Source organism: Melozone crissalis, unplaced genomic scaffold (assembly GCF_028551555.1).
Source record: "Melozone crissalis strain CALT ecotype California unplaced genomic scaffold, PUWL_Pcris_2 ptg000041l_1, whole genome shotgun sequence".
Classification (NCBI taxonomy): Eukaryota; Metazoa; Chordata; class Aves; order Passeriformes; family Passerellidae; genus Melozone; species Melozone crissalis.
Window position 1 is genome coordinate 1,943,045 of NW_026535819.1, and position 20,528 is coordinate 1,963,572.

At 47.2% G+C, this 20,528-nt stretch overlaps 1 protein-coding gene across 8 annotated transcripts in view; it reads right to left on the reverse strand.

Moving 5' to 3' along the window:
* Window positions 1-20,528, reverse strand: part of DAB2IP (DAB2 interacting protein) — a 152,022-nt gene that overhangs the window by 64,039 nt on the left and 67,455 nt on the right. The gene's annotated exons all lie outside the window — the stretch shown is intronic.

Below are 20,528 nucleotides of genomic sequence, written 5' to 3' on the forward strand. Positions count from 1 at the left end.
TGAGAGCCTGGGAGAATGTATCCACATGCAGGCTTATCTCTTCATTTCAGACCATTCATCATTCCTTGCCTGGAAGCAACAGTTAATTTCCAACAACTCAATGTCAAGATGGCAGTTTAAATCCTCTTGAGGATTGCCCCAGGAGAAGATTTTGTCCCAGTTCTTTTGCAGCCACCGTAGAGTCAGCTTCTTTTGATGTCACTCAGTTTTAGATTGTGATAGAAATAAAGGAAGAGTGAAGATCTGCTGGTGACCATCCCAACCCAAGGAAGGATCATCTCTCCAGAGCCTTCTCTTGTGATTTCAATAGGGACAGAAATAAAGAGTCAGAATGGTTTGGGTTGGAAGGGACCTTAAAGATCACCCATCTCCATCCCTCCTGCCTTGCTCAGGGTCACCTCCCACTATCCAGAAAGGAGAAATACAGCCTGCCAGAAAATGCTGCATGTCATGGAGAGGCTTTCCTAGGGTTACCATTTTCTCTGGACATAGATTAGCACAACTCTTGCACAAAGGAGGAGAAACTTCCAACTCAGAGTGGAGGAGAAGGACCTGAGCCAACACCAACAGACTGGACCTTTCTGAAAAGGCCACATCACAAACCAGACCTGTGCCCCAGACCTCCCAAACAGCAACCCTGATAAAATCCCCAGGAAGAACCCTCAGAGCAGAGCAGAGTCCTGACATCCCCTTCTCCCCTCTTCTGTCTCTTACATTTATTTGGATTCAGCTTTATCTCTTCATTTTAAGGACTCTCTCAGCACATTTTATTGGTATCAGTGGCCCTTTTACCAAGGACAATCTGCATCGAACATTTTGGGAAGCAATGATTTAGGAAGCTGCAGGTAGCATGGCAGAGTGGCTGTCGAGCCATCTCTGGAAATCAGAAGGTGTCTAAAGAGGGTGTTTACAAGCAGAACGCTGCTAAAAGTCTGCCTTGGTTGCAGATAACAAGGCTGAGACAATGACAGATTTCCTTCCTCTGGCAGCCAAGAGCAGCTCCCCGTGATTGCCTCGCCGTGTTTATCCAGGATGCTGGGAGAGAGCAGGCACCAAATCTGCAATTAATTGGCAGTTTGCAAGAGCATATTGCCTAAAGATAAACAGAGTGGGTGATCGTGTCGTATGGAAAACGGCTGAGTGCTGCAGATGTAGTGTTGACCCAGTTTAAAAAAAAAGAAGTTTTTTTTTGTTCTCTTGGAAAATAAATGTACTGAAATGAATACTTTTTTTCTTTTTGCATGGTCCCTCTGGCCTTTGAATATTTTGTGTACGTAAGCCATTCCAGCTTCTTTCTTAATCTGGAAGGACATAGTAAATTATGAATTAGCTGAAAAGTTTTCCTGCTGACATCAGAGGAGCAGGAGGTGCACTGTGACACAGAGTTAATGGCTTCACTCTTCACAGAGGGGCTTTGTGAGCAGGAGAAGACACGACTGGATCTAAGTGGGAATCAGGTGATGTGGACAGGAACAGAACTGCCCAGGTCAGTGGATGTGGAGATCAGGTCCAGAGGGAGGAATGGTTTTTCACAGAATCACAGAATGGTTTGGGGTGGAAGGGACACCTCCCACTATCCCAGGTTGCTCCAAGCCCTGTCCAGCATGGCCTTGGACACTTCCAAGGGGCAGCCACAGCTTCAGGGAGGATCTGGACCAGGATCAGGGGCCTGGCAAATGATGAGCGCTGTGAGTGGGAGGGACAGGCTCTGGTTTCCAAATACAGACATTGTCAGACAAAAAGGCACAAAGATGACATGAAATCCAGAGTCAGGGAAGGAAGAAGATATAGGAGAAGACTGCTGAGGAGCTCAGGATAGGATACACACTGTGGAAAATGTGCTGAGGCTGGAAAAGGAAGGGGAAAAGCAGCCTGAACGTGATGCTGCAGGAGCTGGGAAGCTGGAGAGCCACAAGAAGGGATATCTGTGACACTATCAGGGCAGCAGCACAAAAGCTGTGGATCAAGTGCGAGGCACAAATGCTAAAGAGAGAAGCTCTCACTTTCAGGAGATGGAATTCAGTAGGAGCAAAGTCCTCCATGCAGAATTTCAGCCAGAATGTTCTGCAGCTCCATGCACAGCAGCAGCAGGCAATGAAAATCAGTGTCCTCACAGGACAAAAGGACACTCTGCCCTCTCCCTTTTTATATTCAGTGCTATAAAACTCAAGCTCAAAGCATGTGACAGATCTCTCACTTCATTTTACTGCAACCACACTGACCTTAGCAGCACTGGTCAGATCCAACAGGAAAACAAGTCACAACCTGGCAACTTCTGTGCAGGAATAATGCACTGAGATTGCATCTGGCCTGACCAAGAATGACACCAAAAATGCCTTTACAGGAATTCCTGATCCCATGGGGAGATTGCTACAGCAGGCTTGGACTTGTTGTGTTGCTGGATCCTCTCCCTGTGCCAGGCTCTGAACAGAGTGGATGGGTGCACTGCACACTCCACAGGTGAGGACCTTCCTTCTTCTACAGCGAGGTGATTCCAGGTGAATTCTTCATGCAGGACTCAATCCTGATTTCCTTTGCATTCCCCAAAGGCCAGGCCTCAAGGAGGAACTGGAACACCAACACAGGAGCTTGGTGTTTCAGAAGCATGGCAAAAATTCAGCAGCTTTTTAAAAAATCTTTTTCTTTTAGATCAAAGTTTCTGTATTTGGGTACCTAAAATTAGCTAGCAAAATAAGTGACATTTTATTCAGAGATGCAAAATTTCCATTGATTTTAATGGATTCAGCATCCCAGAAAACTAGGCCACTTATTTATGTACCTACATAAGCATTTGAATCCCTAACTTGAAGGAGCCAAGTTTGTAAATGATGACCTTATGTTTTAAAAATCATGAGACAACTCTGCATGCATCAGTCTGTTATTCCCTTTATTTCTGTCAGCAAGGCTCATTCAGAGGTAGATTTAAGCTGTAAAATGTGCCTTTAAAGTTTCCTGCAATAAGGTCTCCTCTATTTAGCAAAACACTTAGGCACAGCTTAATGTCTTCCTGAAGAGAAGCACTTGAGTGAATCAAGGCTAACAGCTTCCTCACAGCCCTCCTTGAGATGAGGAACCAATCTCTGTCTCCCCACAGAAAATTGCTGATCCTGATGGGAATGGCTCAGCAGCCTTGAAGACTCTTTCTGCCTCATCACTTTGCCCTAGGAACAGCCTAACATTGCACAGTTCTTGGGTCTACAAAGCACAGCAAGGTAACAACACCAAAAAACCCTCCACAGGTGTTCCAGGCCAGGCTGGATGGGGCTTGGAGCATCCTGGGACCATGGAAGGTTCCCTGCCCAGGCAGGGGCTGGCTGAGCTTTAGGGTTCCTTCAGCCCAAAGCATTCTGTGGTTCCAGGATTGTGCAGGATGGGTGTTTTGGGCAGGGCTGGGTGGAGGGAGGGAAGGGGCAGCCAGAAGCAGCCAAACCCAAGCAGGAGGTGTCCCTGGGGAGGGCAGGTGTAAAGCAGTGAGGTACCAGCCCTTTGCTGATGCAAAACCTCAACCTGTTCCTTACCCCGTGACTTTCTGTGTTAATGCAGTGCCACTGTGCCCCTCAGAAAACTGCCATGTGGCTGCTTAAGGAAAGAGCTGTATAATTTACCTCTGATTGTTTCAAACACTTGGCAGGCAACAATAGATAAAAACTGACAGGACCTTCACAGTTAACAATGCAACCTAATGAAGTGAAATACTGCTCAGAGAAATATTGTGACAGGTATCCATGGATTCAAATAAAAGAAAAGACATGGTGGGGTAGATTGGGCTCTGCAGTCCTTCAGCCCTGACTGTGAAGAGAAATCACCAGATCTTCCTTCCCTCTGCCTCAATTGTGTCAGGCTGGTTTGGTTACACAGCACTGAATGCAAGCTTGTGAAAGCACAGAAGTTAAAGAATTTCCCAGAGAGGAGCTAAAATGAGCTGAGCTCCATTCTGCCACATTTTCACATTCCTGCAACTGTTTCCAGCAGGAGTTCACCACTGGAATGACACGGTCCATGGGAGGGAAGCAATGGGGGAAAACCCTGAACCTGGGCAAAGGCAGGAGCAGGAGTGAGCAGCCAGCAGGAGCCTTTGTGTGCAGGTGCTCACAGGGCCAGCGCTGCAGAGCTGGGCTGGGGGCTCTGGCCCTGCTCACTCCTGAGGGCTCTGCCAGGACATGGAACCCCGGGAGGAAGAGTTACTGCCCCTGCACACAGCCACAGGCACTTCCTATTTCCCTTTATCTCACAAATTGCAGCTCAGAGCCTGAATTATTCAGAGCAGACTCCAGTGACAGCTCCTTGGAGCAGGGGGACACAGATGGCTGCGGTTCCCCTGCGCAGGCGTATCCAGGGCTCTGCCTGGACAATTAGCACCCTTTGTTAATCAGGCAGGAGGCAGCCAGGTGCAGCACATCATGCTGGGAACCAGCCCCTCTCCTCACTGCACAGGATGCTGGGGTGAGCTGCACCCCTGCCCTGGCAGGGGACAGACCCCAGGATGGACTGGGCTGGTTATCTGTGGTGTCACCCACTGCCTGGGCTAAAATGACAGTAGAGACTCCAAGGTTAATGACCAAAAGCTCTGTCAGGGAGCTGCTCCCTGCTGTGATTTCCTGTAGGCAGGTATGATTGTGTCAGTGTGCTGTGAGGAGGCTCTGTGCACAGAGCAGGATCAATAGCCTGATGATAAATCCATCTATATCTATATCTATGTCTATATCTATATATCTATATCTATATCTGTATCTGTATCTATATCTGTATCTGTATCTATATCTACACACTGCTGACTGTGACACAGCCCTGGTCACAACAATGTTTCTGCTGCTTGGTTCCCCTCCACGCTGCCAGCCTCCTTCTGCCTTGGCCACAATGGAGAGAGACATGAGGCTGCAGCCTTCCCAAAAAATCACAGGCAAACAGAGCATCTAGACTTTGAGGCAAGTTAAACACTGGGAACTAATTTGGTTTCCATGGTGAAGGACTGTGAAGTTTCACTTACCCCAGGAAGAACGGGAGGTTTCCATTTGCTGGCCTCAGGTAAAAGTATAAAGAAAATTACATCTGGATGGGAGTGGTGACAACTGACTGGGAGAAAACTACAGGAGAAAATGAAGGGGGGAAATGGTGCAGCTCCAGCAGCACAGCCTGAGTAACACCAGTCTTATTCAGGCCAAATTTTTGTTATTACCTGTCCAACTCTTTTACACAACTCAATAAAGGATACCCTGACCTACGGTGGGAATGTGCTCCAGCAGCTCTGAGGAAACAAACAGGCAAATCCCTGGAAAGGCAGGAGAATGGGAATTGTGGTGTGTGGAGCCACACAAGCCCAGGCAGGGCTCAGAATCCCAGGGACAGATTCTCTGCTTCCATGGCCACGCTCTCCCTCTGCACACAGTGAGTTTATCTGCTCTGGACAAACCCAGAGAGGGAGCATTTTAAAAAGCATCTGGTCTGCTCTCAGCATTCCCTCCAAGCACCAGGATGCAGCATTCCCCAAAAATTGAAGCTAAAGCTGTTCAAGGGAATGTGAGACGTGCCAGGCTCTGTATTTCTAATGGGAGCTGACACTGCCAGCACTGGAAATCAGATGGGAAGAAGTCCTTAGACAAGGAGACTGATTAAAAAACATAACTGACAATGGCAAATAGCTTAAAGGATTTAAACCCCCCAAAATTAAATCCATCCTCAACCCAAAATTAAAACACACAGAAAATCTTTACTTTTGTGCAAGTCAAAGTCAATTTAAAGGCAAGGCAATACTCTAAAGGTCACATGGATCTTTCATGTATCCATATACCTGATAGTCACAGCTCTGTTTTCAAACTTGAAATTAATTTAAAATTTACTGATGTTTCTGAACTCATTAAAGTAGAACTTCACAGGAGAAGGCAAATAGGGGCAACTGGATCAGATCACACATCATTTTCTGGGGGGCAAGAGGGAAGGATCCTCCTGCCTGGAGCACTGAAAAGATACCAGGAAGCCTTTGGAGCAGCTGCCCCTCTCCCTGCCCCAGGGACCTGCAGCCAGGCACCAAAGGCTCAGATGTGTCTCCAGTGCCAGGTCCAGCCCCCACTGCCCCCAGTTCCCTGCATGGCACAAACGTGCCCACCAGGAATGGCACCAGTTTTGTCTTTCAGCACGTTGTTCTCTCTGGGTTAAGCGGAACTTATGTTCCATTCACAGAAGAAAATCACTGTCTGTGTGAGAAAACACATGGCAGGCTCGAGTGTGACACTGCTGTTACCACACCCCAGCAAAGATGAAAGAAACAATAATAATAGTAACCAAAAATTTAAAAACATCTCTGTGCATATTTCACTATGACAGAGATTTGCATGTTCATTTCCAAAACTGGGTGAAAAGAGTCTTAAAATATTGTTTTTGCTATTTTAACTGTAAATACAGGAAGCTTTTTCTGTCTCTACCTACTCAATGACACCATTTCCAGACTTTTTTTCTACATTTTTGCTACACAGAAAGGGGAAAAATAGAAGTAAGAAAAGAAATAAAGTCCTGGCTTTTAAGTAGTGAAAACTCAAAGTAGTCAAAGTTATATAACAGTCCTATGAAAGTGGGGGAAGTTATTAGCATGGAGTGAATCAGAGGAGGTTCTGGAAAAGCTGCAGAGGGCAGGGGCCCCGAGCTGTGACTGGAGCCAGGGACAGCACTGAGAGGGAATCTCTCTGAACCAACCTGTTTGAAGGCTGCAAACAACCTGGACGTTCAGTTTGGTGACTCACAGCTTGTGGCAGCCCATAAAAACCTTTGTGTGATTAATCTCTCAGATCCAGCCCCAAAATCCAAGTTTCAAAGGCCCCTGGGGAATGAATGCCCCAAGCTGCCCCTCGTGCAGCTGTGCCAGAGCTGCCTGGTGTCACCCAGGGCACTGCCACCCCCAGGAGGGGCAGGGGCTGCTCCAGGCAGGAGCTGGGAGGGATCAGGGCTCCGCATCGTCCCCTGCCCTGCACCCAGCCCTGCAGTTTGCTGCAGCCACCACAACACAATCCACCAGTCCTCCGGATGCCATTAATAAATACTAAATGTCATTAATAAATGCTAAATGAAACCACTTGGAAAGAGGGAGAAAAATCCCATCTCCAGTGTTTTGGAGCACATTGAGAGGCCAAGAGCAGCTGCAGAACTGAAAGGAAAGTCTGAGGGGCTGAGCTCTGGGGAACAGCAGCTTTGCAGTGTCCCACAGAGGGGTTTGCTGGCACTCCTGCTTCACTAACAGGCCTTGTTTCACTGGGATGAGGGTGGAAGAAATCTGCTTCCCATCAGTTTTCCTGTGTTTGGGCTGTGGGAAGTGTTATTTCTTAGAGGATGAGGCAGTTTATTGGCCAGGGATATTTCCAGTGCATTTATTTTGTTGTTGTTGTGAATTTGGATTAGAGGCATCTCAGTCCTCCCCACAATTGCTGGCAGCATGCTGTAAAGATATGATTAATTAAAGTGTGACTATGAATCCACTCAGAGGCTTAGAGTTTTCCTCTTGCTAAGACTAAATAGAGAAAGGGCCACTTAACAAAGTTCAGACCTTGAAGCAGATTTCAAAGTACACTCAGTTTAGCTCAGCAGTTTAGCTCAGCACAACGAGGAGGTTCAACCTTCAATATTTAAAAGCTATGAATCCTCAGAGAGAAGAGACTTCTGCTTCCGGTCCAATCCCAAACACAGAAATAAATAAATAAGAGATAAATAACCAAGCCCTGCTCAGAAAGGCCTCCAGCAGCACAGCAGAAATTCCCTGCTCACCTGGGGGACCCCTCCTTAGCCTGGGTGACATTTTTACCTTTGCAGGCAGCTCAGCCATGGAACACAGGCAGTCCTGAGGTTTGAGATTAAAACAACACATTCTGGCTCTTGCTCTGCACGAAGCCACTGGAAATCCTGGAAGACCTTCAAAACTGAGCAGTGTAGTACTTGAAAAGGAGACACAGCTTGACTAAATTGAAAAATCTGAATTTCCTAACATGGACTTAAAAGGTGCTACTGAATCTTTAATGACTGCAAGACAGAGTTGGCTCAATCTGAGCAGGGCTCAAGGTCTCCTTTTGAAGAAGTCAAACTTAAAGAAAAATAAAATAAGAAAAATGTCTGCTACATTCTAAGGTCACAAAGGGTTCCATGAAACTCTGCATTTCTCCCAATTCTGAGTTCCTAAATGACAGTCACTGGTGAATCAGGAGCACCCACTTCAACCGAGCATAATTAGCTGGGGAAGGAAAACACAGCAGTCTGAAAGAGTCCTTCTCTAACAAGAGCTTGTGAGGGGCAGTGTGCTGCAGAAACAGATGGAAAATGGGGCTATTTATTTATTTCAAGAGCACAGAATTCCTATTCATTAAATGTTACTTTTGAGCAGTTTGGCACCCACAGTTTCTGACTGACGGATGGCTCGGAGGGACGGGGGGAGCACAGGTTTTGTTGCTTTCTGGTATCCATGGGGTCATTCCCAGCCCCATTTTCCAAGCTCTCACAATAATTTCCCACCACCAGTATTACCTACAAACCCCACAGTCAGTTCCTCTGCATCACTAATTCTGTTTCAGACAAGAACTCTGGTCTTCTGTTTTAGACAAGACAAGGCTACAGTGAAGCACCTCAACAGATGAGCTGTTAGGCAGAGCTGTAAATTTAGATGGTGCAAAACCAGAACTATAAATTTAAAATTAAATATTTAAAGTTTGGATGAGGGCAAAAAATAAACTCTTTGAAAGAATAGCCATTATTAGAGATTATAAATCTGCATGCTAATTTATGTGGTTACTATTGACATTTTCTTTCTAATTCAGCTTTTAGCCCTTTTCTTGCATGCAGATAAATTCTAGTTAAGAGCATTGTGATGTGCAGAAGGCTTAATCCAACAGGAACCCCCTAATATGCAATTTAAGGATCTCAGGTTCATTAATAGTCCTAGGAGCAGCTTGTTTAACAGATTATTTCATGGGGCTGAGTCCATCTGAGACACTGGGGACAGGAACTGCCTTCCCACAGCCACCCTTTGGAATGTCCAGGCTCCTGTGGGGAGGGAGCTCCTTTCAAGGGCATCCTCCACCCTCAGTCCATTACTGGACAGGTAAAAACTGCAGAATCCTGAACAGGTCTGTTTCCCAGAGATCCCAGCAGGATCTGTCCTCTCTGCAGGCATTTGATAAGAAAATGAAATGAATACCCAAACACTCTGCTCCTCATCAGCCATCGATTCACCTACTGGCAGTTTCAGTAATAAATTAGATCAATGTAATTATTGTGTGTGCACACAGATGTCAAATCACAATCACTATGATCAGATCAGCTGGGTGTTTCCTAGAAAAACACTATTTATCCATATTTGGGAGGGCAGAGAAGGTTCATCTGCCCATCCAGAACCCGAAAGAGACAAACTTCCCAATGAGGTTTTGACACTGTGTTTCATGGACTAAATCCTGAAAACAATTTACTCTGGGAAACAAATACATTATTTTTCTAGTTCTGTGCTCTACCCAACCACTTCCTCTTCAACAGATCCAACTATGAGAAAGGCCAAAAATCCCCCAAACTCTGTACCTTTCAATGTCCTGGAAGAAGTCAATATAGTGTGGGCACAACGCCCATCTCTGGTGTTGACAGGCAGCAGCTGAGCTGACACAGACACCCCAAAGGAAAGCACCAAGACCCCCAGAGAACAAACCCTGTCCCCATGCCAGGACACCCCCAGGCATCCTCCCCAGCTCTCAGACCCCCCTGGGAAGCAGAAGGGACCTGTTGGCTGCTTGGCTCCTCCAGCACATCCTCCAGGCAGGGCAGGGCAGGGCAGGGCAGGGCAGCTCTCCCTGCCTCTCAGGCAGCCTGCTCCAAGTGACACTGGGGGCAGGCAGGTGCAGTCCCAGGGCCTGGGTGCTGCATCTCCCCACCTTGGCTGCTGTTTACCCATCAATTATCCACCTTAAATTCTTCCACCTCCCCGTGTTGACACCTCGGAAGCGCAGGTTATGAAATGCACGCTCTGTTATCTGTCAGCGACCCAGATAAGAGCCCTGCCTGTGCTCCCTGCTCCTGCAGCAGCTCAGGAACCCATCCTCACCCAGGCAGAGCTGCTCCCTGGGCTGTGCCTGTGCTGCCAGGGCTGTGCTCAGATCACACACCGGGGCCTCGTCAGAGCAGCAGCCACCAGGGCCCGAGCCTACTTTGCTGCCTCCAATTGAGCTTGTTAACCATTCCCAAAAATGAGTATATTTTAATTACTGTTTTCTGAGAATTGGGATTATTTTCCTTCTAAATATATTCGTCTGATTATCTCCAGGATGAAATTCATTTGGTTAATTACCATCTTTTTAATTTGTTTAAGACTGTGTTTCAGTTTCCTGTGCTGTAACACCTCCCTGCCAGCTCTGCCTGCATTTATTCAGTGTCTGACAGATTCCCATCTCAGGGAGCAAACAGAAGGTTTCCATAAAAATCATGCAGAGCCCCCAGCCTTGCAGGCAGCCTGTGATCCCACCTGAAATCCAGGGGAAGGAGGAGCAGAATTCAAACGTGGGACACTCTCAGCCTCCAGTTCCACTTCCAGTTCCTGCACTCACTCCAAGCCCTCCTGGCAGACACCCCCTCATGTAACATCTCATTCATCAGCCAAACCACAGCAGTTTGTACCTGGATCATTCTGTTGTCATCTTATTACTGCCCCAAAACAGCAACAGACAAATTCCAATTTCATTACCAAGATCTTGATTCCAGTCACTGATGCCTTTACTGGAAGAACCCAAATGTAATTTTATTTCCAGTTTCCTAGACTGTCCCAATAATAAAAAATAAAACCTTCCATGGGTAATGTAAACGAGACCAATGGAGACATAGGAGAAATTTCAGATATTCTTAAGCCAATAGAAACCTCAGCCAAAGGGAAAGGTCATGGCACCCAGTTAAATTACGGACATGGCCTTGAAGAGCAGGAACACCAGGAGAGCATCCAAAAGCCTGGGAAAAGATGTTTACATGGAGAACAGTGACAGTCCCAGCTGGTGGACACGGCCCTCGCTCTCCCCAGGCTGATCCCACCCCAGGGAATTTTGCAGGGATTTTGCACAGCAGCTCAGAGGCTCTCCCAGGGCTGCCTGGAGCCCCTGGCTGTGCCCCAGCCTCAGCTGCACCCACGTTTCTGTTCCATGCCAACACATTTCCATCCTGCTCAGAAAGCTGTTTGTCCCTTAACAGGGCACATTTTCCAACCAGCTTTGTTTTTCTGCAAATTATGGGCTTTAAAGAATTAATGGTGGAATATAAATCAATTTAGTTCACTGAGAGTGTGTGTGTTTTATGTGGTAGAGGTTTTCAAAGAAAAGTAATTAGTTGATTTGGCATTTTAATCTTCAGAAAAATAAAGAAGCTATTTTTCTCCTAAGAGGATGTGTTTGAACACATAAACATATGCTGCATTTTCTGAAACTATATTAAGAAATTATTTATTGGTTAGATGTGGCTGATAAGTGTTTCTATTGTCTCAGGAAGATTCTTTGTGATAAAGATTTCACTACAGGGACTGCATTTCACTTTCCAAAATGCCTGACCAGAGGTTAAAAAAAAAAACAAAACAGAGAGGTCCAGTTTGTTTCTCTGCCAGGTCTGTCCCTTTCCCAGGGATGTTCTTTTCTCCAGGTGGCCCCTCCTGTGTTCTGTGGAGATCCCATGGCCACAGGGCTGACCTCTCCCAGCAGCTCAACCCTCCACAGCTGTACCAGGCACATCTGGCCATGTCCATGAGCAGCAGACAGGACCAGGGAGGCTCAGACGCGGCTCTGGAGCCTGTGTGTGTGTGAGGAGCAGCTCAGGCAGAGCTGGGCTGATGGAGAGCAGCAGCCCCTCCCGGGGACTGTTGCATAAGATCCTCTGCTTTGCATTTTGTTCTCTCCCTGGCTGCAGCCCGGCTGTCTGAAGCCAAAGGGCTGTTTGTGCTTTGTGAGAGAATGAGCCTGTCCCGCTGCTGAGTGTCATTTGCCCTCTCCATGTGTGTGCCACACAAAGAAAGGGTTCCACCTTCCTGCCTTGGCTGAATGTCCCACATTAACACCCTGGGTGTGTTCAGCAGAGCCAAAGCAAAAGCAGCCAGCCACGCATCTGAGTTTGCTTCCCCCTGCTCCCCCAGAACAACTCATTTAACAGCAGCACAGCAATTAGAAAATCAATATTCCATTCAGACATGACTGTTTGGGCTGCAGCATTGCTGAAGGAACTTCTCTGGCAGCCTCATCTTTGCCTGGACAAAGGATAAGGCAGGAAGGACACTGCTGTTGGGAGATCTGATTGATTTAGGATGATTTCTCTTAGAGCCCACACGGTATTTGCAGACTGTTTCAGGTACAGGCAGTGTGGAGATGACATTCTCCTAATAAGCAGCTCTGTGCCAGGAGTGTGCATATAAATACAGCTGCAGAGAAATGCAAGCTTGCTTTCTTGTTTAATATCACACCACCCACCTGAATAAAACAGAACCTGACACATGTCATAAGGAATTACTGGAAGAATGCAAGGCCCTTAGGCACCAGAGCCCCATTTGTATTCCAGTCGTATTAACCAAAAATAAAATAAATAAGTAACAATCACATCTTTGCCATGAAAGGATTTTCCAGCCATTCAAGCACTTACTACGAGGCTGCTACACATTCCCGTGCTGGAAGTGCAAGGGCAGCAAAGGGGAGGGAAACAGAGACAAAGCAAAGAGCAGAAATCACAGTGGAGAAATTAGTGAGATTTGCTGCTTTGGAGTTGATGCTGGAAGGCTCAGCCTGGCCCAGCTCAGCTCAGCCCAGCCTGGCCCAGCCCTGCTGTCTTCCCCGAATTCTATAATTAGTATCAGTGATTATTCCAGCAGGATTCAGAACCCTGCCCATCTGCAGAGTGCAGGGTGGGAGCAGCCTGCTTTGTTTTCATGCTATTTAAAATAAGAACAGTAATTGCCAATTGTTGTGGTGGAAAACCACTCCCTTACGGAGTCAGGCACGATGGAGAGCACTGTGTGGGCTCCACCTTTCCCAGCCACTAGGGAGAGTGGGAAAGCAAAAATTCCCCAAACTCTGAGCAAACCCACCCACCTTCCCCAGAAAAGTGAAAATCAGATCCATGGTTACTAAATTAAGGAGCAGGAACTCCTTCTGCAGGGAACACGAGCGCTGAAAGCCGTCCAACACAGGCTTCATCCCACATAGCAGTCCCTGGTTTGTTTGCCTGTGTGTGCTGTTGTGTAAGCCATAATTATGCAATCTCACAGTTTAGCACTGAGGACATTCCCAGCTTGTTCCAGCTCGGCAGCAGCAGCTCATGGCCATAAATGAAAAGCCAGACTTTTCCCACAAATCTACTGACATGGAATAATGTGACCTCTGGTAGCCTGGAAAAGGGCAGTGCAAAGATGAGCTCTGGGAAAAGGGGGCACTGCTGGCCAAAATTACCAGCACTGGACTTCAGTTAATGCAGAATGAAGCCAGCCATGGCAGGGACATGTGGAACCTTTACACTGGTTCTGATGAGGTTTCTCTGAACTGGATGCCCTGACACAGCAAAGTGGGAGATCTGTGACCTCGGGAGCAGCACAACAAACAGCACAACACAGAGAGACACTGCTCTGAGAGAAAACATTTCCCAGTGCACTTCCTGATGGAAATGGTAGATAAAATCCCTGGACAAAACAGCCCATCCTCAGTCATCAGCACAAACTGCTGCATTTTCATGATTTTTCTGGGTCATTAGTCACCCAAGTAATTTTTCAACAAAAAATGAAGATTTCTCAGTTGACTTTTTCAGGCAAAATGAGTCTGATTTTGAAGATTCACAAATAGCTGTAAATAATGGTCAGATGCCAGGAACAGCTGTAATCACTGTTTCAAACTATTTTATCTCCAGAGGCATCGAATGGGTTTTGAAGATCCCTTTATGTTATCTCAATTTTAGAGCTGAACACAGTCAGGAGGAGTCACTTCCTCCAATGTATGGCACTGACACCCAAGTGTTGTTCTTTATGTCCCAAACGCCAGGAGCACAAATCAAACTGAATCCTGTGCTCTTTATGCACTGACATTTACAGACAGAAAAACGTGTCAGAGGAATAAAGTGTCCACAGAAGCACTGAGGGCTGAGTGATGCCTTCTCAGCTTATCAGGGACAGCGTGGTGGTTTCACCACATCACAGGCAGGAAATCCAAGTGCCAAGATGCAGGTGATGGAGCACAGGAGCTCTGGGAGCTCTGACACTGCTCCAGCCCGGGGCTCACTGCAGCACTGACAATGCCCAAGGAGGGCAATGGGCTGGGAGACATCAGGGGCTGTGGAATTATCACAGAATCCCAGGATGGGTAGGGCTGGGAGGGACCTGAAAGCCCACCCAGTGCCACCCCTGCCCTGGCAGGGACACTTCCCACTGTCCCAGGCTGCTCCAAGCCCCTCCAGCCTGGCCCTGGGCACTGCCAGGGACCCAGGGCACCCTGTGCTGGGATATCCCCACTCTTACACCTCCCAATATCCCATCTAACCCTGTGCTCTGTCAGCCATTCCCTCTTGTTCTATCACTTGTAAAAATCCTTCTCTTAAATGTTTAAGGGAACTTGATATTTCCAAAACCTTCGGACTTACAATTGGACTGGTGGAATTATTTAGGTCAAGTCATGCTTTGCATGTTAATTTGAAAAAATAATCAAATCTAACGTGAGTTTCAGAACACCAATGCCAGGACAGCCAGCCCAGGAAATTATTGATGAGCTTTCAGAGAGGACTGAAGCAATTAAGAGTCACTCTGGTTGCCTGAAAGCAGCTTGGTGACCTGGGTCCAGCTGTGAGGCAGAGAGAGGAGATCCCTGAGCTGTCCTTCAGGGCCACATTCACACACAGGATGTTTTTTTTCCCATTTCTAGAAGCTGTTATTGGAAAATGTCACCATTCACTGCTGAGGTTCCCAGGATGCAGCAGCTCTCATTACACCTAAGCCCTCTCAGCACAAAGTAGCCACAGATAACCTGGATGTCTTTGCTGCAGCTGCTGTTCCAGAGGCTGCACTCCATCCCGTGGGGGGATTCCCATCATTATTGGCTCTGTTATTTTATATCTCATTGCTCTGTGTAATGCTGACTCCAGATCCCTTCATTTGGACAAAAGGATGTGTTCCTCTGACACCAGCAGGGATGAGGAGTCTCAGGGATGGGAAGGGATGCTGGAGGAAAGGCAGCAGCTCATGATGTGCCTGGCTGAGGGAATGGAGCCCTGGAGCCTCTGTCCCCATGGGAGCCCTGAGCCTCTGTCCCTGTTGCTCACATATCCCCAGAACACACCTGCCAGTGCTTTCAAGGCGTGGAAAAGATGTTTTTTCCAAAAAGATGGTTTTTCCAACAACATAATAACTGTACATGAGCAAACACGCTGAGTAGGGAATGGCTCAAAGTGATAAAAACCATGGAAAACAATTCAAGTTTAGCTGGAAAAGACAAGGGGACACAAATGACACATGGTAGAATCAGGAATGAATTGCCTGCTTCTATTTACTGTCTTTTCTAAAATGGCCAAGGAATAGGTAAGAAAGATGAAAGATAATGGACTTTATTAGATTAAAAACTCTCAGTGCTGTAAATTATGTATCAGACACTGTCTGTCTGTGGCACTCATTGATAGGAGATGTAACTGAGACCAAACACTTCACACCACTCAAACAGGATTATTGTTATTTTTTAAGACAATGGAACTTTTTCTGCTGTTCAGAAGAGAGAACAAAGCTCCCAAGGCAGGCAATAACAGGGAGCTGGCCCTGGCTCCTGGGCCACCCCTTGGACATGCTGGAGTCTCTGTGTTCCTCCCTCCCTGCTGTCAGTGTGTACCTGAGGGTGTGTGCAGGCCCTGATGTGTGAGAGGTTGGGACTGTGATTAACAAAGTGAGGGAGAGCCTCAACATGAGTGACTTTATCTAACGAGGGGGAGACACCCCGTGCAGAGAGAGCTGTAGCTATAAAGGCATCAAGGCAAACTTCTCTCAAGTGTGTGTCAGAGCAGGCACAAGAGGGCCGTGATAATGAAAAAAAAGACAAATAATTCTCTGCCCTTTTCTTGCAGGCTTCACTCAAGGACTGGAATTGCTCTGTGAATACATATCACCGGGCTGCCAACAGACTTGGGAGGCAGCAGTGTTATACAAAGATCATAAGCCACGCTTAAGAGATGAGAGTTAAAAAAGAATCCAATGCTGCAGTCAGCTGATGATTTTTCCTATCTTATATCTTCTGTTAGAACATGTTTAAACAGAATCAAAATTATTACCTGCTCTGTAGGGCTCAAATGCCCGTGTAAATGAAGCTGGGAGCAACTAGTTAAAGGAAGAAGGATTGAGGAGATTAATGTGAGCTACACTCACTTCCCTAGATGGCTCAGAGAGCTTATAACAGAACTGGGATGCTGGAAAGCAATTAAAAGAACTAACTTAAATAAATCTCTAGTGCTGAAGGTTTGCCAGCATATACCTCTAAATTCTCCTCTGATGCAACCAGGCCCCTTCCTCCAGGGATGTTCTAACAAGCTCTCAGACATCAGGATAATTATTGCAAAGTGTGACCCAGACTGTGGTTACTGGTATAATCAAAAAAACCCCCGAGGTTTCTAAATTAGACACAGTCTCCTGGTGGAGCAGAGCTCCCAACTCTTGGTAACTCTTGTAATGACAAAACTTCCTTCCACTGCCACTGGCTGTGAGTGGGACAGCCCTGCTGGGCTGGGGTGACCTCGGGGCTGCTCACCCTGATGGGTTTCCCTTCTCCCAGAGAGGATTCCTGGCAAGGAGCACACTCCAGGAGTGGCAAGGGGAGAGATAAGGGCTCACAGAATGTCCTGAGCTGGAAGGGACCCACAAGGATCATCCAGGCCAACCCTGGCCCTGCACAGACACCCCAACAATCCCACCCTGTGTGTGAGAGTGATGTCCAAACACTCCTGGAGCTCTGGCAGCCCTGGGGCTGTGCCCATTCCCTGGGGAGCCTGTTCAGTGCCCCACCACCCTCTGGGGGAAGAACCTTTCCTGAAATCCAGTCTGAATCTTCCCTGGCAGAGCTTAGTGCCACTCCCTGAGGATGGAGAGAGACAACATCTAAATGCTGCTGTTGTGAGGGGGGGATGTGGCTGGTGAAGCCCCTGCTCCAGCAGACCAGGCACTGCTGTTCCCTCACAACATGTTCCCCTGATATTTCAACTTCTCAAACTGAGTATTTCATCCCTTGGGGAAGCTTAAGGACTGCAGTGGATTTGCTGATTTCTGGTGCATGGGGACCTTCCACTGCTGGGATGTAAATCCTTGCTTGGTGCTAACACACAATCTCCAATTTAGCAAACAGGGAGCGAGGGAAGGAATGAAACACTAACTGCAATCCAAATTGCTCCATCTTCCATCCACCCCCTGCCAGCCCTGCTCCCTATCCATAAGTCTGAGTGATGATCAGTGAATAATTAATTCAGAGGAGCTGGAGAGGTTCCTGCAGAGCCTCTGAGGATGAATATCCTGTCCAGGGACAGCACTGGGAGCCTCGGGGTGCCCTGCAAGGCAGCCCTGCACGTGGCCCTGTGTCACTCACTGAGGCACCTCCTTGGACAGGCCCTGGCTCACCCACAGGGCACTGCACAGACAGCTCCCACTGCCACCCTCCCTGGCAGCACTGGGAAAGGCAGGAGATGCCACAATCCAGGGCAATCACAGACACTGCCACGTCATGAGAGAAACCATTCACATCCTGGTGGCACCTGGCCCTGCCGGGTGCCCAGGCAGAGGATAAACACCAGACTAAAGATGAGCAACAACAGCCCTGGGCCTTTCATTCCAATCCTCAGAGCCAGGCACTGGTAAAAACTCTGCTCTCACCAAAAGAATTTAACATACAAATCCTTCTCTCTCCGTCTCCCTGGGTTCCCATCATCTAAAGTGCTACTATATAGCAACAAACACATCCCTAATGGAACAAATCTCCCCACACAGCCAGGACAGCAAAATATTAATAATTCAAGGTACATAGAGCTGAGTTATGGAAATGGTTTGGGATCTGCTGCAGGCCTGCTCTGCTCAGGGATTCCTGCAGAGAGGAGCACGGGGGGCTGGGATGGGCACGTGGGAAATCCCCCTGGACTGGGGCAGCTCGATCCCAGAGACATCTGTAAATGTGAGCAAAGGGCACAGCCTGATGGAACAGCTCTGGCTCTCTAATTCCTACTGCATTTCCATCCTCTGGAATGAGGGAATGCCACCCTCCTGCACATTATCAATCACACACAAGGCATGCACAGCCCATTCTCATATAATTACTTATATAACACACGTGGATTAAAGCTAAATTCGTATTTCTGGCTTTAGTTCAAATCAGTTCAGTATTTTAAAACAAATTACATTTTAATTCCAGCTAAAATGCATTGGTTTAATTCAATTAAAATCAGGTTTTTTTCTTTTATTTTTCATCACACAGGATCTGAACTGTGTGGAAGAGAGCCTAAGTGAGACATTCTGTAGTTGTACTGGAGATTTGGATTGTAAACACTGCCAACCAGATAAGCATCATGATATCACTAATCATAAGATACTCATAGGTGAACTCCTTGAAATTTCACTAGTAACCATTTCAGAGGCACTATAGCCTAAGGTTTTATTAAAGAACATGGTAAGGAGGAAGCATATTTTTTCCTCAATCTGGTTTTTCCTTCCCTCTGAGCTGATGGATGAACCTGACAGAGTTATTTGGTATTCACAAGTCCTGAGCATCATTACAGGCAGTGCTCTGTACAAGTCAGAGCCAGCAGTGAGCTCCAGCTGCTGCCTCCAGCTACAATCAGTGATTTCAGGGCCCGAGCACTGCAATAGGAGCTGGGATAACAAGGAACACACGTCAGACACCGGCATCTCCCAGCTCTGAACAAAGGCTTGGACCCTTCCCCACCTCACTTCCATGCTCACTTGCAACTCTTCATCCCCCACACAGATTTTCCAGCCAAGGTCTTGCAAGGTTTCAATAAAGAACAGAGCAGAAGTTGGTTTGAGAAGTTTTTTAAAAACATTCCTTCCTTCCTTCCAAGAGAGAAAACCATTTATTGCTAAAACTAATTGCCACTAGAAATGACAGAGTAGAGGACAGCAAAGTGAGAGCCAATATGCAATGGGTCTCTCCTAGGAGATGGGAAATTCCAAGGAAGATGAAAATTGGAGGCAGATGCCAACTGCACATCCTTCCCCAGGCCCACACAGCACAGGGGGCAGAAACTGAGAGTACAGTTACATCCCATGAATCACAGCTGCACGTGCCAGAAACAGGGAAAGTCCCTGCTCTGCCATCTTCCCACTTCTCTGCAGGTTCAGTGCCCCAACCAAACAAAAAAATCACTCCTTAAATAATCATTTCCCATTGAATCCACTTGCTGCCCTTCCTGAGATTGCGTGATGGGAAGAGGGACATGTGGGGAGGGGGCAATGGGGTGGGGAGAGCAGGACTGCTCCTCTCAGTGCAAGAGTGATGGTTTCATCAGGAACAGTTTTCACTGCATGCCAGAATCACAGAACCCCAGACTGGTTTGGGTTGGAAGGGACCCTAAAGCTCATCCCTTCCACAGACCAGGTTGCTCAGGGCTGTGGGAGGTGTCCCTGCCCATGGCAGGGGGATGTTTTAAGCCTGGGATAGAAGTATCTCAGTATCTATAGTAAACAGATGATAATTAGAAAAGCAGAGAAGAGTCTAGAAGGAATAGAAAGCATCCTCTGGTAGAAAAGCTGCAGTGATGGCATTTTCTTTCTTTTTTTTTTCTTTTGAGGTTATTGACATGAAGAGTAATGCTAATGTAATTGCACTGAAATTCATGCACATGAAAACCTCACCAGGGCAAAGTCAGAATAAATGGTCTGTTTGGAAACAAAATGTTGATGCAATGGAGTAGCAGTATCTGCCTTCCACCTGAAGAGTATCACGCCACCACGGGCCACAGCTCAGTGCAACTGTCACCCCGGCTCAGTCTGTGCTGCAGGGACACGAGCAGAGCTCCCTGCTTGTACCCCTGAGGTGTGCACTGCCGCAGCAGCACATCCCAGCTGCCAGGCAGTGGCCACACGCGTCAATAAAGTGTATTCAGGCTGGGAGAGCAGCAAAATGAAAGCGAGCATCCTTGTATCCATTAATCAACCTGATCCTCGGCCGCGCAGACAATGGCTCGCGATCGTCGGCGTTTCCCAAACATCCCTCATGTGCTAACCATCTGCAGCTGGAATACAATGCTTTGATTACAAATGTCAAAAAGATGGAGCAGAAAATTAACTTCTCCTTATTTAGTAGGTTTGCAGAAACGTGGCTTCACGCTACACTAATTCAGTGCCCTCGGTATGAAAACTCCCCATTACGATGTCTCGTCAAATTAGAGCCGACGATCCAACGATGTCATCTCCCTCCTCACACAAGGCTCTATTTTGTAATTAAGCAGGACAGGGAAACAATGGCCTTGCGTATAGAGAAAAGGTCAGGGATGCAAAACATATTTTTGCAAGCTAATTGTAAGATGCATGAAGCCAA